Source organism: Sorex araneus, chromosome 6 (assembly GCF_027595985.1).
Source record: "Sorex araneus isolate mSorAra2 chromosome 6, mSorAra2.pri, whole genome shotgun sequence".
NCBI lineage: Eukaryota > Metazoa > Chordata > Mammalia > Eulipotyphla > Soricidae > Sorex > Sorex araneus.
In genome coordinates this window covers 39,455,049-39,462,015 of record NC_073307.1, presented here as the reverse complement: position 1 = coordinate 39,462,015, position 6,967 = coordinate 39,455,049, and the positions used below count along the sequence as shown (strand labels likewise).

At 42.4% G+C, this 6,967-nt stretch overlaps 1 pseudogene; it reads left to right on the top strand.

Annotated features, from left to right (window-relative positions):
- Nucleotides 1-4,090: 4,090 nt before the first annotated feature.
- On the top strand, nucleotides 4,091-5,720 carry LOC101555280 (T-complex protein 1 subunit gamma-like; annotated as a pseudogene).
- Nucleotides 5,721-6,967: the final 1,247 nt, after the last annotated feature.

The following is a 6,967-nucleotide window of genomic DNA, read 5'->3' as shown; positions in this document are numbered from 1 at the left end:
TCCTGCCTATATTGTTTCTGGTGCTGAATTTAATATAGACATTGGTAAATGATATATTGGGGAAAGAGCCAAGTATCCAGATTTCGTTGGAAGACAGAATTCTTACAAAAATTTTTAATATCCTTAGATGTTATCTTAAAGGTAGTGTCAGTTTCTTAGTTTCTTAAACTGGTTCATTTCTGTGATATCAAAGCCTCAAGGGAATTCTGCATATATTTTGTTAGTGAACAATTATTTCTTCAAAGCGCACTATGTAGTCATGAAAAGACCAGCTGTAATCCATAATAAAATCCATCTCTACATTGACTAAAAGACAACTTTTGTTTGGATGTATTTTGTTTCTCTTATAATTTTTAATAAATTAATAGAACTATTTTTATATCCACTTTTATAAGCATATGTCTAAGATTATCATGTCCTAGGTTATCTTGTTGAAACTCATAGTGGTAGTACTACAAATTATTGAAATCACAGATTGGGACCTGGAGAGATAGCTTAATGGAATAGTAGTAGAGAGTATGCTTTGTCTGTTGATGAATTTCTCGAGCTGTCTCAGTAACATCTCCATTCACCATACCCCTGAGATTTTAGCAGCCTCTCTTTACTCATCCTTCCCAATGGTGCTGCACTGGAGGCTCTTACAGGGTCAGGTATGAGACCCAGCATTGTTACTGGCTTTGGCATATGAATATGCCACAGGTAGCTTGCCAATCTCTCCCATGTGGGCAGGAAACTCTCAGTAGCTTGCCAGGTTCTCCCAGAGTGAGAAGTAGGCTATCAGATGGTCGCTTTCTGGAGCTTGGTTTTAATTCTCTGGATGTTGGCCATTGGTGGGATTACACGGCGCTGGGGACAGTCCCTGGGTGTGAACACCTAGCTACTGGAAAATGGGGAATCTGGGCAGAAGAGGCCCAGTCTCGATCTGAGCAGGCTTGGAGATCTCAGCCTCGGGTTGTGCACACCTGAGTTCCTCTGCCAGTTCCTTCATGTGTGAGGCTTGTTCAAACGTGTGGAGAGGGGCCTTGAGCATGGCTGTGGCTGGGTTCCAGAGTTCTTCAGCTACTGGGGCTCTGCTCAGGGAAGGGAGGGAAACTCAACCCACGCAGATTGACTTTAGCGGGGAGAAACTCCAAATCAATAATAGTGAATTTTTTTGTTGAAATATTGAATGTAATCAAAGTAAAGTGAAAGTAAAGTGAAATTTACCAGTTACACATGCGGGGTGGGGGACTGGGGAGGTGGGGGGGAAGTGGGGAGGTATATCGTGATTCTTGGTGTTGGAATATGTGCGCTGGTGAAGGGATGGGTGTTTGAGCATTGTATAACTGAGACTTAAACCTGAAAGCTTTGTAACTTTCCACATGGTGAATCAATAAAATAATTTAAAAAAAAAAGATTTTTTTGATTTTCTTGGTTTTTTCCTTTGTTTTGTTTTGGGCCACACCCACTGGTGTTCTTGGCTCTGCACTCAGGAATCACTCCTGGTTGTGCTAGGAGAACCATATGCAGTGCTGGTGATTAAATCACAGTTGTCTGTGTGGAAGGCAAGCACCCTACCCCCTGTGCTATCACTCCAGCCCCTTTATTGTTTGCTATATAGACAACATATTCTTTGTATTCACTATGTTTGTCTTCATAAGGCTCAGATGATCATTCTATAATATAATAAAATATCACTTATAATGGATTACCTATAATGTTTTCAGCAAATTTTAGAAAATAGCTGTTTGGCAGAGAAATTTTAGTTGTCTGATTTGGTCAGTGAAGTGATTCTTCCTAACACTCATACCTGATCTTAAACCTGAGCAACATAAACCCAATCTGGGCTTTACTAAATGTAATTTATTGATGAATATTGTGCTCACGTTTTTCTCATGTCTTTATCTCTACAACATGTACTAAGTGTAGATGAGCTTCCTGTCCCCTGCAATCACTGTTTCCCTTTGACTTTTCTTTACAACTCCCATATGTTTTATTCACTCTTGGCAAAGATTAACGTAAAATGCAGACAGTTGTATGACCTCTCTCTGAAGTAAGCAGACTTCTTTTGACTTAGAATTTGGGATATGATTACTGTGACCTCTCTCAAGCCTGACATCTGACTTGTCTCTTACATGCCTTCTCATCTAGAACTTCTTGCTTTAAAGCTTTGCTAGGAGAATCACCTGAGGACTTGACACAATAACTGTCTAGTTGCTGGAATCTGTCTTATGTATGTTGAATTAGATCTTTGGTTATTATGATATTTACTGCTTGTCAAGAAATATTGTTCAAATTCCAAGAATAGCTTTATGTCTTTCTATTTTTTTTTAAATTTATTTTATTGAATCACGATGTGGAAAGTTGCAAAGTTCTCAGGCTTATGTCTCAGTTATATAATGTTCAAACACCTGTCCTTTCACCAGTTCCCATATTCTACCACCAAAAAAACCCCAGTATACCTCCCACCCCCAACCCCCAGTCCCCCCAGCCCCGCCTGCATAACTGATAAATTTCACTTCATTTTCTCTTTACCTTGATTACATTCCATATTTCAACGCAAAACTCACTATTGTTGTTGGAGTTTCAACACAGAACTCACTATTCTTGTTTGAGTTTATCCCCCCAAAATATGGCCCTACTGACAAGGAAACATTTGATAATTAATTTTCCACTGATGAGAATGAAGAGATATAAAGTCGTGTGGCCGAGCGGGTTAGGATTTCTGTATTTTAGTAATTAAGTCCAGGGAGATTTACATTGGAAATTGCATCATTTCCCTTCCTGGGGCAGCACGGAGCAAAAGCTTAGTTCACAGTCTGGGACATGGCTGTAAGCACTTGCTGGGACCAGAAGTAATGTAGCTGGCTCTGGATCTTGGTTGTTCAGCAGCAAAGCGGCCGTGCAAAAGCATAGCCACCCGGGTCGAATCTCGGCGGAACATGAGCCAGTATCGGCCCGGCCCGAGACTCGCTTTATGTCTTTCTTGGCTGCCTCACTGGCACCATGATATCACTTTGCAGGCTTTTTCCCTTTGGGTTTTTTAAAATTGTTTTTTAAATCGATTTGTTTATTTACTTATGAATCACCATGAAGTAGCTATAGATTTACAAACTTTCGAGATTATGTTTCAGTTATACAATAATCAAGTGCCCATCCTTCTACTAGTGCCCATTCTCTACCACTAATGTTCCCAGTAACCCTCCCACCACTCCCCCGCCCCCAACCTCACACCCTGCTTCTGTGGCAGGAAGTTGGCCTCACATGCTGGGGAAAAAGGCACTGGCATAGAGAAGGGGCCACTAAGCAAATGATGCATGGAGGGCTCGCTCAGAATAGGAGATGCTTGCTGAAAGTAGATTGTGGACCGAATATGATGGCCACTTGGTATCTGTATTGTAAACCATAGCACCCAAAAGGAGAAAGAGAGTTAGAGGAAATGTGCCTGCCCTCTTGAGTTTTGTGTTTCCTTTTCTAGAACTTTTGCTCCTCTTTCCTAGCCTTTATTTACCAAGATGTCTTTGCTTCTTTACATTCTGTTTAGAAAATTACTTGTTTAAATAATTATTCCCAAGACCAGATTCTTCCTCAGTGCTTTCTGTGCATATCTCTGTCTAGAAATAAGAGAAGTTAAATGGCTTGTATGTCTCTCTATAAACCATAAGTTTAATAGCTCATACTGTGTAGCAAGTGAGGTGGGTGCTCATTAAATACTTGTAGCACTGTCATAGCACTGTTGTCCTGTTGCTCATCTATTTGCTCGAGCGGCAACAGTAACGTCTCCATTGTGAGACTTGTTGTTGCTATTTTTGGCATATTGAATATGCCATGGGTAGCTTGCCAGGCTCTGCCGTGTGGGCAGGATACTCTTGGTAGCTTACCAGACTCTCTGAGAGGGATGGAGGAACCGAACCCAGGTCAGCCATGTGCAAGACAAACACCCTACCTACTGTGCTATCGCTCCAGTTCCATTAAATACTCAGCAAGCAAAATCAAATAAAAACATTTTTGTAAGACTAGATTATATAGGCTTCTCTGTGGTTCTCTCTCTCCAGAAGGTTCTGCCGGTTCCTTCAGCTCTGGGTACCTGGCTCTGCATCGCACTGCCATGATGGGTCATCACCCCGTGCTCGTGCTCAGCTGGAACACAAAGCGGGAATCTGGAAGGGAAGTTCAATCTGGAAACATTAATGCTGCCAAGACTATTGCAGATATCATTCGAACATATTTGGGGCCCAAGTCCATGATGAAGATGCTTTTGGACCCAATGGGAGGCATTGTGGTGACCAATGATGGCAATGCTATTTTCCATGAGATTCAAGTACAACATCCAGCAGCCAAGTCCATGATTGAAATTAGCCAGACACGGGATGAAGAGGCTAGAGATGGGACAACGCCAGTAATTATTCTTGCTGGGGAGATGCTCTCTGTGACAGAGCTTTTTCTGGAGCAGCAGCAGATGCACCCAGTAGTGGTGATCAGTGCCTACTGCAAAGCACTGGATGACATGATTGACACCCTGAAGAAAATCAGCATCCCTGTTGACATAAATAACCGAGATATGATGCTGAACATCATCAATCGCTCCATCACGACCAAAGCAATCAGTCGCTGGTCCTCTCTGGCTTCCAGCATTGCTCTGGATGCTGTCAAAACCATACAATTAGAGGAGAATGGTCAGAAAGACATTGACATCAAGAAATATGCGAAGGTGGAAAAGATAACTGCAGGCATCATTGAGGACTCTTGCATCTTACGTGGAGTCATGATTAGTAAGGAGATGACCCATCCACGAGTGTGGCACTATATCAAGCACCCTCACATTGTGCTGCTGGATTCTTCTTTGGAATACAAGGAGAAAGCCAGACTGACATTGAGATAACCTGAGAAGAAGACTTTACCCGAATTCTCCCAATGGAGGAAGAGTCCATGCAACAGCTGTGCGAGTACCTTATCCACCTGAAGCCTGATGTTGTCATCACAGAAAAGGGCATCTATGATTTAGCTCAACACTACCTCATGTGGGCCAACATCACGGCTATCAGAAGAGTCCAAAAGACAGACAATAATTGCATTGCCAGAACCTATGGGGCCCAGATAGTCAACTGACCAGAGGAACTAAGAGAAGAGGATGTTGGTACAGGGGCAGACCTGTTGGAAATCAAGAAGATTGGAGATGAGTACTTCACATTCATCTATGAGTGCAAAAACCCCAAGGCCTGCTCCATTCTCCTCTGGGGAGCTAGAAAAGAGATTCTCTTGGAGGTAGAGCGCAACCTCTAGGATGCCGTGCAGGTGTGCTGCGATGTTCTCCTGGACCGCAGCTGGTGCCAGGGGGTGGGGCCTCCGAGATGGCTGTGGCCCTCGCCTTGAGTGAGAAATCCAAGGCCATGACTGGTGTGGAGCAATGATCATACCGAGCTGTTGCCCAGGCTCTTGAGGTCATCCCTCGGACCCTTATTCAGAACTATAGTGCTAGTACCATCCGTCTCCTTGTTTCCCTTTGGGCCAAACACACCCAGGAAAACTGTGAGACTTGGGGTGTAAACCGTGAGGCAGGTACTTTGGTGGACTTGAAGGAATTGAGCATCTGGGAGCCATTGGCTGTGAAACTACAAACATATCAGACAGCAGTGGAGACTGCAGTTCTGCTGCTGAGGATCGATGACATCATCACCGGCCACAAAAAGAAAGGTGATGAGCATAGCTGGCAAGCAGGGGCGGGGGGGGGGGGGTGTTGATGATGGCCAGGAGTGAATGGCCAGCAAGGTGACCTCAATGCACACCGCCAGCAGCGTCTCCCCTTCCTAAGCCAGACACCATGGACACTGTGGGTATCTTTGTTTGGAAGGGATCGGGTTGAAGGACAGCCTAGTTCCTTTCTGTTTGCAAGAGGCACTGACATGTAATTCTTCTCTATTATAAGATTTCCATTTAGTTTGCTTCCCATGATTAAATCTAAGTCATTGGAAAAAACAAAAAAGATTAGATTATATATTGTATTTTTAGTTGAGTGATTAAAAATTTAGAAAAAAGATGAGAAGTACAACAGTGTCTGTGCACAGTAATAGAAAAAATTTTTAGAAAGATCAGGGAGAATATTTTTTATTTAAAAAAAATGATAATAGTTTAAGTAATGTGGTTGTAAGAGTCCATGTTTATGGCATTGATATACAAAGTTACTATACTCCATCACTACCAAAGTGCCCAAGATTTTCCACCATCATACTATGTCACCTCTTATCCACCTCTTTATTCTCCCTCACCAGTTATCCCCAGGGCCTGGTACTCTTGAGATTTTTAACCCAAGATCAAGGGTTTGTCATCATTCCATACTAATAGTGTATGTTGTTGTGGTTCTTTGGGGGGAAGGAAGGGGTTGAACCACACCTAGCTGTGATAGGTCTTACTCCTAGCTCTGCACGCAGGGATCACACCTGGCAAGGCTCAAAGGATCAATTTTTAGTACTGGAGATCAAACCCAGGTTGGCCATATGCTGGGTAAGCTTTTTATCTGCTGTATTATCTCTCCAGTCCCAAGACTACATGGTTTGGGGACACACCCATACTTAAGGTTTAATCCTGGTTCTTGGCTGAGGGATCACTCCTAGTAGGGCTTCAGGAACCATACAGGGTGCTGAGAATTGAATCTGGATTAACAATATAAAAGGCAAGCACTCTGCTCACTGAACTGTCTAACCCCAAGACTATGTGTTTTAACTGCTTTACTGGTTTAACCAACTTGACTGATCAATTTTACTAATTGCTTAATTTGATTTGATCAAAATCATGCAAGTTATCATTGAAGTTTCTGTGTTTCTGACTCATCAAGAAGAATGTATTTATTGTCCACTTGTAAAAAGTATAGCAGCTCAATTTTCAACTCAATTGAATTTGATAACATGGAGGCTCTAAGCAAGAGTCTCTGTTAATTTTTTTCCTATAATAATTAAAAATAAGACCCAATTTAAGACTTAAAGAAACACCC